Below are 20212 nucleotides of genomic sequence, written 5' to 3' on the forward strand. Positions count from 1 at the left end.
GTTTTTACAAGATATATTTTGATGGGATTATTTGAGATAATTTATTCAGTTTCTCAAACCTAATGACTGAAATTTACAATATTTTAACTGGGAATATCAGTCACCTCTGATTTGAACACTAAGATACTAGACATAATGAGATGTTATAGTTGATACTGAGAAAATAAATAAATGCACTCAGTAGGAAGATATTTACAAAAATAACATACGAGTGAATGAATGGATGGAAGAGAACTTCAATCTGTCATGATCTTTTTTGCTGAAGAATACATATATTATGATGGTTTACAGGCACTCTCTGCTCAAGTAAAGCAATAGACAAACTGTTCCAATTTTGTGTATGTTGAAATAATGGCTGGACAGACACGAACTGTAACGTTTCTCAAATGATTGGAGAAATTTAAAAATTTACAAAATCTTCTATCAAATTGCACAGTCCTCTCATGCAATAGTTGAAATTCATATTCATATTTAGATTGTATGTCTGGAAAAAGTTATTGTGAAGTGTATAAGCAAGAACTTGGTTGCAAATTATCAATGGCAACTATTTAGCAACTATTCTGTTTTGGAAATGATCAAGAGGGAACTTCAGCTGTGTTTTACCATTGATCATCGTTTAATGAGTAATATCAAAGGTATGTAATTTTTGTCCAAAATATAGTTTAAATTCATGGCTGTATCCTTGAATCATTTAAAATGTTTTCATAATTATTATTGTAAAGAATAATTTATATAGAAGTTGAGCACATATAAATACTGCCTATAAAAATATTCACATTTAAGTAGATCAGGTAATCTTCATTCTATCATCTCCTGTATTTTCTTCACATTAATAATTTATCATTTATATACATTTTTGAAAATATTAATTATAACCAAATATTAAAGAATGTGATAAGAAAATGAGCTTTGAATTTACAAATGCAAATTCATTACTAAAGCATTGCTCTAATCTTATCAGAGAGAAAAAAACAAAACAAACAAACAAAGAAAAGCTTTACAACCTACTTCTCAACACAAATTACTCAACATATTTTGGATTTTGAATTTTTGATTCTTGCAGGAAACCTAGTTTTAAAGCAAGTTACAGGTCAATATTTACTACAGGTAAAAACACAGTAAATAGTTTTAACAATGAATATATTTAACTAAAAAACAAACAAACAAACAAAAACTCTCTGCATGAAAGGAGGAAAAATTAATTGCATAGATAAAATGTTTTATTTTTTATTTTTTTTTCCAAAATTTATATTTATCTCTATGGTCTTGATTTCACATGTTATTGCCATTTTTCTAGGTTTGGTTAAAGTCTTGTAACTTAAGGAAATCAATAATGAAACTATTCTAGAGATAATAATGATTATTTAGGACCAATACTAATACTGTTACTCTGTAGCTGGTAAGGTTAAAGATACTTACAACTCAAATTGTACATGAATAAACTCAGCATAAGCATCTGTTAATTGTAGAACATAGTTACTACACAAAGCATTAAGTATTATCTGTGAACCCTGAAAGTGTACAGCTTAAGACAACTACTACATGTAGATTCGCTATCAGTACAAAGTAAATCATGGGAACATCAGAAATGATAAATTAACAGGACAGCTTTATACCTTTCTGGATCTGGATCATATTGGCATTAAAAAAAAAAAAAACTTAAATAGAAACAAACTACAATTAAAACTTAAGTTTCTACTCTGAATTAACTTTAAATTAAGTTTCTACTCTAGATTTCCTTTTATTTGGTCAGAGCTGGTCATATTTTCACTTACAACTTGAAAGCTGCAATCCTAAATATCATAACCATGACTATAAAGGATTTTTGCATGACCAGGATACTCTTATATTTTTCCTATGTATTTTTTTTTTTCTTTTTTCTCCATGTGGGATGGCCAAAGCTCCCCGTCTTCTGTTTCATATGTGACCAGATTATAGCAGATCAGAAAATATATATAAATAACAAATCTGTAGGTAGGCCATATATACACAAAATTAGCTTTCATAACTATTTTGAAACCTGGCTGTGTCCTTGAAATTCCCTCATCTTCTTCGTGATTTCTGAGGAGAAAAAGCGCACCATTTATATCATCTTAGGAAAGTAAAAGAAATAATCTATGAATTGTCTATATACATCTTCAAACAAAAAGATTCATAATTATTAGAAGAAACCAAACTTAAGTAATATAAAAACTGTAGTGCTGGCGTATTACAACACAGCAGAAATCTGCAATTATGTTGTACAGCTGAATGAAACAAAAAACAAGTAACAAAAGCATTTAATGTATGTATGCTTCACTGACCCTTGCGTTTGTATTAGATCAGAAGAGATAATGATTCTCATTCATAAACGCTGAAAAGGCCACAGAGAAAATGGAGAAACACAATAAACCAGATAAAAATGTCACAAATTAAACTCTAAAGTAAAAATAAGCAGTTATAATAATAACAATAGAAATCCATAGTGTTACTCTTAGCCTGAAAGCATTTACTGGATATTTTTATTATAAGAAGAAATAAAAATTAACTGAATTATTTTGTGATCAGTAGTTTGTGCCACTACAGAGTCACCTAAATGTGAACTGCAAACAGAAAGGGGATTTTATATTTGGTAGAACGATACCGTAAATGTCATCTGCAAATAAGTTTAAGTAAAATCAATTTTAAGCTCTATATTGTATAATTTTATAATTTTATACATTTTATAACTTTTCAAAAACTTGCAGTTGAATTTCCAGATCCCTGCAACCAAACAGAAGAACAGAAAACAAATACTTTATGTCTGGCTCTTTTAAATAAGAGGTTATTTGTAAAAGATAATAGTCATTAGAACTCCTCTTAACACCTTACTTATTTCTAACTGCATTCACTTGGTATTAGTGAAACTTCCATTGGTAACAGAATCAGATTTATAAGCATGATGGCTCATAAACCACACTGAATATATGAATGATTTTTGTCTCTTTTAAGGTCAATTTAAAGGTTTTTTTTTTTTTTTTTTAATGTTATATGAGAGGTGACTGTCCATTTAAATTTAAGTCTTTTCTGTTTAGGAAGGAATAGTTTGAGTAAAGGAAAAATACCTTTCAATAACAAAATAAGGAATATTACATAACAAAATATGTCTTGAACAACGGAAAAATGACAAGATAATATATCATGTACAAAGTACTATAATCTTAAGTGACTTTTTTGCATGCAACATAAACCCAGAAAATTTGGGAGTGGCTTGAGACTGTTGCATAAATTGGCGAACCATTTCTAAAAAGAGCCGTACTGTATAAAGACATGCAGAGGTAAATAAACTGACTTTACTATTTGTACAGGTGGTATTTTTTTGTGAAATTGTTCTTGAAGAACAGGTTTGCACATGAATTTCGGAAGTAACTTAAAGGATTCATGACTCATTCCCTAAGGCAATGATGCTTATACATACCTAGTGCTTGAAAACTTTAGAATTGCGTACACACTATTACAACTGTTACTTCTTTGATTACGTTTGGAGTGTCTCTGGTGATAAGAATTCACAGTATGGATTTCACACACACAAAAAAAGTCATACAGGTTCAAAAACACAAGTGCATTGTTTAGTCTAAAGAAGTGAAAACTCCTAGCTTAAAGAAGTGGGACACCATATGACAACAGTCCTTAAGTATACAGAGGACTTCTGTGAAAAGGAAAGTAACAAATTTTTCTTTATGTCTGTGGTAGATAAGGCAAAGGCTGATGGTTTTGTATTGTTGGATAGACGATTCATGTTACATAAAAGAAAAAGCTTTATTATGACAATGAAAATGAAACCCGAGATATATTCATTGGGAAGAGGTTGAAGTGTTCCTCATATAGAGTCTTTAAGAACAAAATAAACTATCAGGAATGACATAAACTGTTCCTCTCCTAGTGCAAGACGATGAGTACTCAAAATCTAACACTTCTTCACTTTTATTGTCTTTTAAGACAATTCATTTAAAACAGGAAACAAAAAAGAAATGTTGCTGAGACTTTAAAATTGTCAACTGATAGCTTAGCTTTCAAGAGAAACAAACTATAAAACAGATATTAGGAAAAAATTACGTTGACTTTTTATATGGAAATTACAAGGTTTTTTTTTTTTTGTTTGTTTGTTTGTTTTTTTTTCCATTTCAGTGTGAAACTAGTACTATATTAATTCAGAAGAGCTTGGGGTTTTCTTTGAATATTTTTACATATTGTAATACGATACTGTAGAATTCTCAGTCTTTAAGATCTACAACTGCCATGTGTTTTTAGGCACTGTACTCATGCACAGTGCTTTTGTATCCTACCATATGCTGTACCTCATGTGAAGAACAAGCATTTTACCTAAGATTCAGTTTGGTCTTGATCAAAATCCCACCGAATTTATTGGGAGGATTGTTTCTGATTTCTACCTTGCTTTGGATCATTTTGTGTGTGTGTGTGTGAAGACATTTCCTTTGGAAAGCTGCATGTGGAATTACATCACCATTTTTGAAAGGCTTCAGTGTTGTACAAAGTATGACAAACTGACAAAGCACCAGAGGTAATATAGACTTTCCAAGCAATAGCAAAACACTTTTATGTACTGTATGCAGCAATGTAAATTTCTGGCTCCTTACTAAAACATTCTGGAACCTTCCTAAAACCTTATTTGAAAACGATTTTTTCACTTTTTTCAAGTGAACCATATGTTCCTTATATGCACCCAGATATTCTAAATATGGGACTAAAATAAGGTAAATATAACCCAGCACACTTAGATATTGTCAAAAAATAAAGTTCCAAAACTTAAAAATATTAGCTACTTTAGGATCATATAAGAAATTCTTATTTAGAAAGTTATTCTGTTTTAGAAAACTGTAATAACTAATTTCAATATTTAATAATTTTGATTTAAATTAAGAGAAATCCACCCAGGAATTTTCTGAGTCACCATCCCTGGAGGTCTCCAAGAAATATGTAGGTTTAGAACTTAGTAGCATGGTTTAGTGGTGGACTTGTCAGTACTAGGTTAAAGGTTGTACTAGATGATATTAGAGGTCTTTTCCAATATGAATGTTTCTACAGTTCTATGAAAATAATTAGTGCTTGGGGGAAAAAAGACTATGGAGAATAATTATGCTACCAGCAGAAGATAAAGTTGTCCAGAGCATGTTTTAACATATGAATAATGCCTTAGTTGTAATGTGCTGTTTGTCACAACAGAAGGATTATAATTAGAATATAATATGATTTTAAAAATGCATGCATGAATCATGTCTAAATTTATGACACTCTAAAGATATATTTCACCTTAAAGCCTGTGACTGATATACTATATTATGATTTACAAAGTAAAATTTATCCTCTATTATGCATGTGTGTAATACTGAATTATTCAGCTCAATAAAGGACATAATAATGATCAAAATAGTAATAATGAGAATACCTTGGTTCTGCCAGAGGCATGAGGTTACAAATGCCATTTACTATATAATGTCATTATGTTGTTGTTAAAGCCAGGAATCTAAAGACTGAGTTTTTGAGGTAAAAAAGCCCTACTGCTAATCACTAAGTTCTTTCACACTATCATTCACTTTGGAGTCTAGTTCTGATGCCCCCCACAAATGTTTACACTTGTCTAAATGCTCAGATCTTACACCCGCTGAGTACCATCAGCAGATTAAACTGAGAACTGTTAAATGAACAGCAGTTTATGTTTAGTGTTTTCAAAAAATATTGTTCATCTGGGTTTCTAGATATGTATTTAACATCTAAATGAGACCACTCATTAATTTGTTCCTGATTCTCACAATGTTCAAGCAGCAGCTCTATTTCAACATAGATTTTTATTTTATTTTATTTTATTTTATTTTATTTTATTTTATTTTATTTTATTTTATTTTATTTTAATTTTATTTTATTTTATTATGCTAAGATTGTATTTCCTACTGCTGATATATAATCATTTGGTTTTGGTTAACAGATTTGATTTGTATATTTAAGGCCTTAGTGGTCTAAAGCTGAAAGGAAATATTCAATTTCTGGTACTATTATGCTACAGAAGAGGAAAAAAAAATGCAAGATCATTTATTCAAAACAGAAAGGAAAAAAGTGGCTTGTGTTGTTGCCATTTTGTGGTGGCACAAAAGTGGTGTAAACTGCAGCTACACCAGTACAGAACCATGTTCCTTGTTGGTCAAGAACCATGTTCCTTGTTGGTCAAGGAACCCTGACTTTCACCCACAAATCATAAAATCATAGAACCATGGAATGGCTATAAAAGGAATCATAGAATGGCTTGGTTTGGAAGGGATCTGAAAGATCATTTAACTCCAATTCCCCTGCCATAGGCAAGAATGCCACCCATTAGATCAGATTGGCCAAGGTCCCATCCAACCTGGACTTGAACAACTCCAGAGATGGGGGGCATCCACAGCTTCTCTGGGCAACTTGTTCCAGTACCTCACTACCCTTACTGTGAAGAATTTCCTCCTAATGTCTAGTCTAAATCTATCCTCTTTTAGTTTAAGACCATTCCCATTTCTCCCATTATTATCTACCTGAGTAGAGTCCCTTTCCATCCTTTTTATAAGACCCCTTTAAATATTGAAAGGTTGCAATAAGGTCACCTGGAGGGCAGAATAGAGGGGGACAATCACCTCCCTCAACCTGCCTCTTTTGCTGCAGCCCAGGACACAGTTGGCCTAACGGGCTGCAAGAGCACACTGCTGGCTGATGTTGAGCCTTTCATCCATAAGCACCCCCAGGTCTCTTTCTGCAGGTCTGTTCTCACCGTGTTCTTCTCCCAGTCTGTACTGCTGTCTGGGATTGTCCTGACCCCAGTCCAGCACCTTGGACTTGGACTTGTTGAACCTCATTCAGTTCACATCGGCCCACTTCTGCAGCCTATCCAGGTACCTTTGAGTAGCATCTCTTCCTTCTTTGGTATCAACTGCTCATATTGAAAATCATTGATCCCAAGATATACACCTGAGGTACACTGCTCTTCACTGTCCTCCACCTGGATATAGAACCATTACTCTCTGGGTGTGGCCATCAAGCCAATTCCTTATCCACTGGACAGTCTACCTGTCAAATTTGTATGTTTTCCAATTCAGAAATTAGGATGTTGTGTGGGTCCATTTCAAAAGCCTTACAGATATCCAAGTAGATGGCATCAGTCGGTCTTACCTTGTCAACTGATGCTGCCACTCCATCGTAGAAGGCTACCAGATGAATGAGTGTTATGGTTTAATCCAGCCAGCAGCTAAGCACCACACAGCTGTTTGCTCATCCTCCCCCTCCCTCTCTGGGATGGGGGAGAGAAACGGGAAAGTGAAGCCTGTGAGTTAAGATAAAAACAGTTTATTAACACAGGAAAACAACAACAACAATAATACAATAATAATAATAATAATAATAATAATGTGTACAAAACAAGTGATGCACAAAGCAACTACTCACCACCCTCTGACCAAATGCCCAGCCCATCCCCGAGCAGCTGGCCCCTCCACCCCAGCTAGCCACCCCTATATATTTTTTAGCATGACATCAGATGGTATGGAATACCTCTTTGGCCAGTTTGGGTCAGCTGTCCTGGGTCTGTCCCCTCCCAGCTCTTGCTGCACCCCTAGCCTGCCCACTGACAGGACAGAGTGAGGAGCTGAAAAGTCCTTGGCTTAGTGTAAGCACTGCTCTGCAACAATTAAAACATCAGCATGTTTTCAGCACTCTTCTCATCCTAATCCAAAACACAGCACTCATCCAGCTACTAGGAGGAAAATTAACTCTGTCCTAACTGAAAGCAGGACAGTGAGGCATGATTTGCCCTTGTTGAAGCCATGCTGACTGTCACAGATCACATGCCTATCCTGCATGTGGATAGCCTTAACTCCAGGAGGATTTGTTCCATGATCTTCCCAGACAAAGAGGTGAGGCTCACCAGTCTGTAGTTCCCTGGGTCTTCCTTTTTTAAAAATGTGAATGATGTTTCCCTTCTTCCAGTCACTGGGGACTTTGCCTGATTGCCATGGTTTTTCAAATATGATGGAGAGAGGCTTGGCGACTACATCAGATAATTCCCTCTGGACCCAGATATGCATGTTGTCAGGGCACATAGACTTGCATGTGTTTTGTTGTGTCTGGAGGTCCCAAACTTGCTCTTTGCTTACAGAGGGAGGGACTCTGCTCCCCCAGCCTAGAGGTTTGGTGACTTGAGAGATATGGGAAGCCTGACCACCAGTGAGGACCAAGTCAAAGAAGTTGTTATGTACCTCTGCCTTTTCCACTTCTGCTTTTACCAAATATGTTATCCTGTTTTGACTTCAGATCTGCCCCATTATTATGGACTTGATGGAGGTCATGGCACTGTCATTAACCCTGTTTACCACCAACATACTCACCCTGACTTGTGGAATTCCTGTTCTAGCTTCAGAACATACCTTCTCCGTCACTATGGACCTATCTGGATTCTTGGCTGATTCTAGCTGCCACCTCTGGGCCTGCCCTGACATTCTTGCTGGATTGTGGTGGGACACTTCACTGTGCCTGCCTTGCTGACAGCTAAGAGCTCCCAGTTTGTCTTTCCTTAAGAAAGAACACCCCTCTTATTCTCTGGTAAAATCTTATTCCTAATAATTATTAAAATATATTTGAGAATAAGAGGAAATTAATGTTAATTGCCTGATCTGGGGGTTAGTTGTCCAATGATGCCATCACAAGTAAGGAAAACACACCCTTCTAAAAGAAAATTTAACAACTACTTCCAGAACATATATTGCTATAGAGTAAGGCACACTTTGCTAATACCTAATCAAACTTCCAGGTTTTTGAAAAGAAGAATATCAGGTTTTTGGATCCCTGCTATATCAGTAATGATATACTTCAAATTTATAAAATTGAAACAAATACAGAAATTTAAATTCAGTCCCCTGTGACACTTTAAGGCTACAGGCTACCAGGACTCTGAAAGTGACACAGCATGTGAATAAGTTTTAGACTGAGATACCTAAATGCAATGCAAATTCTACATTAAAAGAAAGTCACGCCTACACTGTGCTATGGTGTATAATACAGAAATTGCACCTCCAGAAATATAGCAGTGTATCTGTGTAGGTTTTGGAGTATGTTTATTTTAATTAAGTGTATTGAGAAATAAAGTTGATTAGTCCAGGCAGAGTGTAACCCTCCAATGGCTATCCTGCCTTTTGGACCTGAGCTTACAACCCCTCATGGAGTGGCACACCACGATGCAAATGTACTACCTTAGATGCTAGCTATGGGGTGTCTCATGAAATTATTATTCACTTCTGAATTATACAAATCATGAAATCTATGACATTTGACTTTAAAAAGATCAAATCTGGAATAAAAAGGTTGTAACATATAGTCAAAAGATTTTTAACACAGCTGTGATACTTGTTTGTTGTATCTGGGAAGCAACATTTTAGCTCACTCAGTACTATAGTTTTTAATAAATGGATTAAATTAAAATAGAATATTGTAAATTGATGAGAAGGTCTATAAATTGTTCATAACTTCTCTGACTTTATTTGAACTGTCATCTTTCAGTGCACTAAAATTTAGGTAATTTTGTTTTGTTTTGGAAGATTGTCTGAATAATAAAAGTATTTTTGTAATCTTCACTAAGTTTTTCAGCATTTTATTGTTCTGAAGCAATCTACTTTTTGAAGCAACAGCATCATTCATTACAAAACCCTTTCTATCATTTTCTGTGTGACTACACAAACAAAAAAAAAGTGTTTCTTAGGTGGCTAAATGGATCAATCAACAAACTATACTTTAAGAACTGAGTTGGAACAACCTTTCACCTCCACAGATACAAGCTATATACATGAAAGGAAATAAATGTTTTTCTATGTTACAAGGAAGTACAAGGTCAAAGATGATCATTAAACTTCTTGAAGAAAGCATTTGATACTATGTAGTTTTCATCTTAATAGACATCCATATCAGTACTCAAAACCACAAATTAAACCAGAGGCTATTACAATATAAAATATTTGTTTCATGTGTTTCTTTGGACTTATTCCACAAACAGTAGCAGAACTGATATGTATTTCATCTCTGATTGGTTTGGGCTTTATACAGACAGGCAAAACAGGAGAATTTCTCAGCATGCCTTGCATGACAAACATTCCACGTGAGCACAGATGTCAGTATATCATTAATTTACATCATCTACTGACACAGCTGTATGATACGAGGACATTTTATTAGGGCCATAAGAACAAATAATTTTGTTTTAGTTTTTTGAAAGAAAAATATTTTCTAAATTATAAATTGTGTGAAAATTGAACATTCATAACCCTAAATTTTATCTTTCTTCCCAAGAACATACAAAATTCAACATTTGGAATTTAAAAAAGGTTTACTGTAGGAATATCAGTAGAATGACAGCACATAGACATTTTTCAGTGAGATTATCTTTCTTCTGGTATATATTGTGTCACATTCTGACATAATGCTACCTTACTTAGATGAGATACAATGCTTTATTTTTGACAAGTTTGACCCACTGAGAACACAAAGATTTTTTTTTAGACAAACTTTTATTTGATTTACAAGTAAAAATTCTCAATATATTTTCTAACTGCTAATCTCACTAGTCCATGGAGTTTCTTTTCATATATACGAAGGTGCAGAGTTTGTGTCTAGTTTTTATCTTGTGCATCCAAAATAAGAACACAATGATGTCAGATATGAAATATGTATATCCTCATCCATTGTTCAAGCTTGTTTATAGAGCAGCTGGCAAAAAAATATTTCACTGTGGAATAACCACACTCTAAGAATGGAAAATTCACTTCAAGAAAAAAATATAAAAATAAAAAAAAATTATTTCACTTTCTCTTGAGGTCTGATATTGCAGATGAAAAGTATTGTTCTCTAAAAAAAATAATAAATAAAAATTTGGATTCAGATTCATTAAATAAATAAGATGAAAGGTATTTGTATGCATGAATGATGAAAATGTATTTGTTGCATGGGCTTAGGCATTAAATAAATTTATTCATCTTCTTTCAACTTTAATATATATATATATAAGTAAATACTGTCTGATCAATGTATATTTATGTCTAGAAGAACTTGGAATATCCACACATAATTTTCATAAATTATCTTTATTTCCAGAATAAGAAAGCACATTACAAAACTACTACTTTCTGCTACTGAGTTGCCTTGTATCCCATCTCACACCAGTATGTTGATGAAGCCATTTTATAATTACAAAGCTGTCTACTAATTTACCTGCAGCATATTCTAGTCCCTCACCTGGACAACACCATCTGGAGACAAAGCTTCAGTTTGAGGGAACAGCTTTTTGTCTTAAACTATTACTAACTTAATCCAAAGAAATAATAATATTAAATTTTACTATTTGGGAGATGAGTATTTAAAACTTCATGTGTTCCCTTTCAAGAAAAGTTAGAACAAATCTCAGAAGCCTAGAAGAGATTTTAACAGTGAAATAATTTGGTATTCTGTTACAGTGGTGTCCTGGATTTGATTGGGATAAAGTTAATTTTGACTGGGATGAAGTTAATTTTGTTCAGAGTAACTGGTATGCTGCTATCGCGGTCCGGGGGGGGAGCCGGCCGCTTTTCCCCATCCATCTTCTACCTCCTCCCTGAGTGATGCAGAGGAATGGGGGCTGCAGTAAGTCTATAACGCTTCACCTCTGCTTCTCCTTTATGGTCACTCTCTTCCCCTGCTCCTTTGTTGGGTCCCTCCCATGGGATGCCATCCTTCCCAAACTGATCCTGCATTGGCTACACATAGGCAACAGCTCTTCAAGAACTGCTCCAACATGGCTCCATACCATGGGGTACATCTGTCAGGACCAAACCACTCCAGCATGGATCCCCCATGGGTGGTAGCTCCACCCAGACCCCCTGCTCCTGCGTGGGCTCCTCTCCACAGGCTGCAGCTCCGGCCCAGGGCCTGCTCCTGCAGGGTCCCTGAAGGGAACGAATGACACAACTCCAGGCTGGTGTTTAGCTGAAGCACTTTATTGTCTAACCCATCTACTTATATAGGCTTAGCGTATCTACATGCTTTTATCACACAACTTGGCAAAGTTTGCTCGTTAGCCGTTATTATTGTTCACAAGGCGATCGCACAGCATCCCTATCTCCTTTTCGTGTACTGATGAGCAACAGGCCAGACTGCGCCTGTTGTTTTTGACCTTCTTGTCTCCCAGTTATACCTTCTTTATCTTCAGGCTACGTGACTTTCTCCTCATTCTGCATTTTCCTTTTCTCACTTCGTCTCTGTGTCTAACATACTCCACATACTTTCTGACCGATTTCCCACAGGTCCCTCCATGGGCCACAGCCTCATCCAGGCCACATCCACCTGCTCCATCAGGGACTCCTCCATGGGCTGCAGAGTGAAGATCTGCTCCATGTGGGACCCATGGGCTGCAGGGGGACAGCCTGCTCCACCAGGGGTTTCTCCATGGGCAGCAGGTCAGCTTCTGTTGCAGCACCTGGAGCACCTCCTCCCCCTCCTTCTTCACTGACCTCGGTGTCTGTGGGATTGTTTCTCTCTACATTTTCTCACTTCTCTCTCCCAGCTTCTCTGGCACAGCATTTTTCATTTTTTTCTTTTCTTCAGTTTGCTCTCCTAGAGGCACAACCAGTGTCAATTTGGCTCAGCTTTGGCCAGTGGCAGGTCCCTTTTGGAGCCAGCTGGAGACGAGTCTTACCTAACATGGGGCAGTTTCTGGACTCTTCTTCTTACAGAGGAGGGGTGGCTTCTCTCTGCAGGCCTTCCTGCCCCTTCCTCCCTCCTCCCCCTCCCCTCCCCCCCCCCCCAAACAAACAAACAAACAAAAGCCCTTGCCATTTAAACCTATTACATGAGGAGGTTGGGAGTGTACACAACCAGAATAGCTGACCCAAACTGGTCCAAATTCCTTACCACATGGGGTGAAGCAGGATTAGTGGGGGACATTCAGGGTGATGGCTTTTGTATTCCCAAGAAACTTACATGAGATGAACTCTGCTTTCCTGGAAATGGATGAACAGCTGCCTGTCAATGGGAAGCAGTAAATGAATTTATTTTATTTTATTTTATTTTATTTTTTGTATGCACAGATTTTGCTTTACATAGTAAATTGTCATTATCTCAACCTATGAGTTCTCGTACTTTTATCTTTCCAATTCTCTCCTGCATCCCACTATGGGGACAGTGAGCAAACAGCTGTGTGGTGCTTAGCTGCCTACCAGGGTTAAACCACAAGTGGCTACCCTAAGTTCTACTGAAATAATTGCTAATGTGCCATATGTTCGATCTGTTCAAACAAAAGCTCGGTAGATCATCTTCCTCTGGGATTGTCAGTTTCGTGCATAACTTTAGGTACAAGCTGATTTCCTATATCAAACTTAAGCAGCTAGTATTTGTGGATGACAGGTTTGGAATAAAACACCTAAATTTGATCTAAATCATGTTTTTCATTATTAAGCTGTATTCAGAATCTGATTCATACTGTATGTAACACTTGAAATATATTTCAATATTATGTTGGGCACAGAATGGGAGCCATTGTGTAAAAAATATACGGAATTATCTGCCTTATTGGTATGTCTCTTTTGAATTACTTGTCATCACAAAGACTTTTTTTTTTTTTTTTTTTTTTTTTGTCTCCTAGCTCATGAACATTCATTTTGATTCATCCCATGTTCATACTCATAGATGCACACACACACACATGCACACACACAATGCTTACAAATTACAACTAAGCCTCAAGGATGAGTAAGTAGACCAACTACCTAGTGCAATTTCTTTTGGCAAAAGAAGTATATCTTATCATTGTATATAGATATCTGAAGGGAGGTTGTAAAGAAGATGGAGCCAAGATGTTCTCAGAGGTACCCAGTGACAGGACAAGAGGCAATGCATACAAACTGAAGCATAGGAGGTTCCCTCTGAACATAAGGTAACACTTTCACTGTGAGAGTGACAAAGCACTGGCAGAAGTTGTCCAGAGACGTTGTGGAGTCTCTCACCTTGGAGATATTCAAAAGCCATCTGGATATGGTTTTGTGCAACCTAACTAGGTGTCCCTGCTTGAGTAGAGAGGTTGAACTAGATGACTTCCAAACTCAACCGTTCTATGATTCTGTGATTCTATCATCTTTTAAGTTGAACTATGAATATATTATTGCTCACTCTAATTAAAGTGCTGGCAATCTAATAAATAAATATGTACATATATTTATTAGTCCACTTGGAATTATACAAATATTTTAAATTTAAATTTTAGAATTACCAAAATGAAATAATTCATTTTGAAAACATTTAATTTAATTACTGCATTTCAAAATATATTTCTTTCTGTTTTTCTACCAAAGGCTATTTACCAAATTCTTCTTAAATAAGCAATTTGAAATTATTTTGTGTGAATGTAGTGGCTCTGGCAGTCCCCAATAAGCAAAGACGTTTTGCAAAGAGAAACCAAACACAGAATTCAAAACTTTGTTAATTCCAAAATGGGATATTTGAGACAAAGTTTCCTAATCAGCATAGCTAGGGACCATGACTGCCTCGAATTGCCTAAGTGCTTCCAGTTTTTCTCTGTAAAGTGCAAATTCTGAAATCTCCAGATCTCTAGATATAGCCTCCACCATCAGAACAATGGTAGGCATTTGGAAACTCATCAAACTAAAAACGTCATAAAAAGCATCTCTCTTTCAACAAGTAGTATTATAAATATGAATTTTTTCACTAGAGAATTTCTGAAAGTTCTGTCATGTGAATATGAGTGAAGAATGAGGAGGAGCCCCTTTACTCTTTTCGTACTCTGTGCTTATGATCTCGTCGAGAGTAAAAGGATGAAAATTGTTATGAACACACAGGAAGAAATTCAGTGCTACCTGTTGTTCTTTGTCTAGTGAATCAGCAAACTACCAAGAAAAAAAAAAATGCTTTTGTTTGTTTAGAAGTTGCCTTTTAGCTGTGTTTTTATCACCTTTTCAAGTTTCTTCCATGCCTGAACTTTCTTTTTCTTTCCAAATTTACTACTCTGTGATCACACAATGATACTTTAATATAAAATCCTTCTAGATAGATCGTTGATTACATAGTTTATTATTTAAACTTCAATTCCTCCAAATTAAACACACCACAATATAAAAATGTTGCTATGCACTTAAAAATAGAACATATTCACTGATGATACAGTGGCTGATCTTCCTTTTTCAGTTGATTCTTTATTTATTTTATTTTTTTGGGTAAATACAGTGTCATCACAAGCACATGCTTTGTTTAACAGAAATATAATCAGTAAGGACAAATCTTAGATCAATTTCAGATAATAAGCATGAACTATGTGATATCTCACAGCTTCACTGTAGCCAAAAGGACAAGAATAGAAAATGCTGTGTGAACACCCAAAGTTGCTTACTGAAGGTTAAGCAAGCAGTGTATGCATAAAAAATATCAGCCAGTGAAATGGTGAAGCTTTTACAGCTTACAATCATTATTCTTTTGAAGATGTTTACTATTTCCTCAGTTAAGGTAAGTTCAGGTGAAAAGGAAAATTTTGAAATACCTGAGGTCAACAAAGAGTAGTCTGCTTTATGTTTATTTAGTTAGATAAAAATATCATGCCTTTTGACAACTGTAATAGTCAAAATAAAATAACATTCCTGTTATTGTGAAAGTGAACAAACAAATATATTGCATCTCCTAAATGAAACACAGTGAAATGTGGAATTTGAAATAGTACTTCCTCTGCTGGAATGGTGGAAAGCTTGACTCATTTACCATTTTTTTGTAACCTATCTTAATGCTGGGTAAACAGAATGGACTACCATCGAGTTCAAACTATAGTATTTCCTGACCTGAAATAGGAGAAGTTAAGTGATTTGGGAAAACAAACATAGAACATTATGCAGTAATGTTATACAAGATACATCTGAAGGAAAAAATAAAATAAAAATAAAAATAATGCTTGGAAACATCTTTGGAAACATACAGAACATTGTTTCTTTTTGAAATAATAGAATAATAGTGCCCTTAATGAGGTATTTAAAGCATATGACAGCAAATATTTATATTCTGAAAATGTTTAGAATTTTTGTTTTACTTCTCTGGAAACTGTTATTATCAATTCTTTCTCTTTAAAAATTTTAGCCAAATTCTTGAGTTTCTGTTATAGTACTTACCATAAAATAGATGTAATTACAGTTAAGTTTTTAAAAAACAGATATATTTTATAAAGAGGACATTATTGGTTTGGTCACTAACTCAAATTCATCTTTTTTTTTTTTTTTTTTTTTTTTTTTTTTTAGAATTGCACTTTATTTTTAATCATTGTGTCATTAATCAGACATAGTATGCAATGTTTGATGCATTTTTACTTAGAATACATTTAGGGATTTAAAATCTAGATTAGATTATTGCTTTGTTACTATGAATTATTATTGTTAATGAGTCCAATCACAGTCTTAAAGAAATATTCATATTAATTTAATTCCAGAAGAAAGAATTTGAAAATATAGTTTGATCTTTTTTATAGTATGGGCTACTTTTTTATCCATTTTTCTGAAAGAGAAATGCTCCTTATTTTAATCCTTACTCTTTTCTGCCTATTCTTTTTTAAATTTTCTGTAGAACAGTATTTTTGTTTATATGAACTTAAATGTGATACATTCAGGATACCATAGCTCTAAGTTAATCATTTTCAGCTGTGGTTGAATTGTTTTGGTATTGCTATTCCAAATTTTCATATGCGGGATTTATTTGTTTGCTTTTTTTAATGACTGCTTTATATTTTATGCAACCAAATGAAGAATGTTTTTTGTTGTTGTAGTTGTTTTTAATAAATCATTCTTTCAATTGCCCGTGACTTGTTAATAAGAACCTTTCAGATTTTTGTATGTGGAGTATGGGCAACAAAGATAAATAACAGAAGCAAAGAAACACTATTTCAGGGGAAAAAAAAAAAAAAAAAAAAAAAAAAAGAAAAAAAAAAAAGAAAGAAAGAAAGAAAAAAAGTAAAAGTGTCTGTGTCAGGCTTTATTCTGCAAGTTTTATTAAAAAAATTATTTCATAGATTGCAGTAGTGATCATTGAACAAAGTCTTCCCCAAAGCACTCTGATTTTCCTTTACAGTGATACTTCTATCCAGAGCTGAGCACTTTCTACTTGGAATATACACTGAACTCTGACAATAGGCATCCTGATATTCAGCTGATGAGAACTATAGAAAATCCTAATGGTAATATAGCTTTCCGTAGAGATTATTCAAGAGTATAAGAAAAAGGAAAAATATATAAAAAAAGAAAAAGAAAGAAAAATAGAAGGCAGAAAAATCAGAATGGTCTTGTCTATATCTAAAGGATGTACTTTTAGAGTAATACAATAATTAAATAGCTGTAGTTCAGAGCTTGACTGCCCAGAGCACTGCAAGGCAAATAAAATCTAGATATTATCTCTTTGCATTTTTAGCCTATGTTTTCATTACTTCAGTAGGAGTACAGGGCACAGAGAAACTCAGTGGATTAGACTTTGTACATCATGTTGTAGATTTGAGTCTCTTGTTCAGAATGAGTTCTTATTACTTTAGAAAATTTTATACATATTTTATAAAAGTTTTTTTTATTATTATTATTTTTTAACAGTTTTCATTACCTTAGTTTCCAGTTAAGGATTTTAAACTGTTGTACCAGAGGAAATCATCAATGAGTTTATGATTGATTTTTTTTGTTGTTGTTGTTTCTGAAATCAGTTTAATAATCTGTCTCTGAATCCCTGATATATATATTTTTTTTTTCCCTAAAAGCAAATGATAGAGGATCATTAGAGGTGTATTGCTTTTCTTATGCAGATGATTTACCTAGTTTTAACTGACATGAATCTATGCCACAGATCATAGTCTGAAATCTAGCTCTATGTCCAGGTGAAGGCTGATGATGAGTGGTGCCCCACAGGGGTCCGTCTTGGCACCAGTGTTGTGTAATATCTTTATCAATGACACAGACAGTGGGATTGAGTACACCCTCAACAAATTTGCAAGTGACACCAAGTTGAGTGGTGAAGGTGATACAATAGAAGGAAGGGATGCCATCCAATGGGACCTGGACAAGCTTGAGATTTGAGTGCATGTGAACCTAATGAGGTTCAACAAGTCAAAATACAAGGTGCTACTCCTGGGCCAGGGCAAGCCTGGATGTGAATCCAGACTGGGAGAAGAACTCATTGAGAGCAGCCCTGCAGAGAAGGATGTGGGTGTTCTGGTGGATGAAAGCCTGACATGAGCCAGCAGTGTGCACTTGCAGAACAGAAGGCCAACAGTGTCCTGGGCTGCTTCAACCGATGAGTAGCCAGCAGGTCAAAGGAGGAGATTGTCTCCCTCTACTCTGCTCCCATGAGAAGCACTTGGCATACGGCTTCCAGGTTTGGAGCCCCCAGAACAAGAAGGATGTTGATCTGTTAGAAAGGGTCCAGAGGAAGGTCACAAAGATGATCAGAGGGCTGGAGCACCTGTGTTAGGAAGAAAGGCTGAGAGAGCTGGGGCTGTTCAGCCTAAAGAAGAGAAGGGTCTGGGATGACCTCATTGTGGCCTTTCAATACTTAAAGGAGTCTTATAAAAAAGATGGAGAGTGACCCTGCTCAATCAGATAATGGCAGGACAAGTGGGAATGCTTTTAAACTAAAAGAGGGGAGGTTTAGATTTGAGATTAGGAGAAAAATCTTCACTCAGAGGGTGATGAGGCACTGGAGCAGGTTGCCCAGAGAGGTTGTGGATGCCCCATCCCTGGAGGTGTTCAAGACCAGGTAAGATGAGACCCTGACCAACCTGATTTAGTGGGTGACAACCCTGCCTATGGCATGTGAGGTGAAACTAGATGTTCTTTAAGGTCCCTTCCAATCTGTACCATTCTATGACTCTATGAAACCCCAAAATTCCTGATGAATATTCATGGAAAATCCAAGTTCACTGTGATTTTATTAGGATTTGACTGAATAAGAAAGTTTGGAAAGATTTACGGACTTTACTTTTTATGTTAATATCACAGCTCAATGAAATTTTGAAAATGCAAAGATGTGCAGAAAAAAAAAAAACACAACAAAACAAACAATAATAATAATAATAATAATAATAATAATAAACACCACATTTGAAATGCCTATCTTTGCATATCTTCTGCTTAACAGTAAAAAAAAATAATCTGCATAAAGTAGATACTTGTTTCCAAAGCCAATGAGTCCCCCTGTTGACACATTCTTAAATGTGAGACAAATGTAGGCAAGGAAAGGCATGTGACAAGAGCTGTGAAAACTAAGTTCTGAGTTATGAATATGAAATTCAAGCATGTTCTTTAGTTGTAATTATGCTGTCACTGGGAATAAAGGCTTTACCTGTGTGCATGTTATTTTTCTGGGTGGCCTATGAACTCCCTAGCTGGTCAACTAAATAGATGAGACAATAGACAGGTAAATGGACTGACTTGCTGACAGATTGATCTTTTAACAACCCCATAACTGATTAATCGCTGCAAGATTTCTCTAGGTGAAAATTTCAGATTGTCCTGAAAACTCCCTCCAGGCAGTTCCTTTGGTCCAAGGAGTTTCCAAAGGAATCTAACATGCACCTTGACTGATCATGAGCCAGCAGCGTGTCCTGGCAGCCAGGAGGGCCAACCATGTCCTGGGGTACATCAAGCACGACATTGCTAGTCGGTTAAGAGAAGTTGTTGTCCCACCCTACTCTGCACTGGTGCAACCTCACCTTGAGTACTGTGTGCAGTTTTGGGCACCACAGTACAAAAAGGACATAAAACTATTGGAGAGTGTCCAGAGAAGGGCTACAAAGATGGTGAAGGGCCTAGAGTGGAAGACATACAAGGAGTGACTGAGGTCACTTGGTCTGTTCAGCCTGGAAAAGAGGAGGCTGAGATGAGACATCATTTGGTCTACAGCTTCCTCACGAGGGGGAGTGGAGGGGCAGGCGATGATCTATATTCTTTATACAGTTATCTTCTTACAGTTATCTATTTGATTTTCAAATACAGTTCAAACATTCCTTATAATAATAATTACTTTAAAATGAGAAGAGGGGAAGGGAATTTATACAAGTTCAACAATGGAAATGTTATAAAGGTCAGTCTCTAAAGACCTGAAGAAAAAGAGAAATATACCTACATTTTTTTTGTGTGTGTATGTGTGCAAAATTTTATCTTTGCCTACCATAGCTGTC

The sequence above is a fragment of the Oxyura jamaicensis genome, chromosome 4 (genome assembly GCF_011077185.1).
Source record: "Oxyura jamaicensis isolate SHBP4307 breed ruddy duck chromosome 4, BPBGC_Ojam_1.0, whole genome shotgun sequence".
Lineage (NCBI taxonomy): Eukaryota > Metazoa > Chordata > Aves > Anseriformes > Anatidae > Oxyura > Oxyura jamaicensis.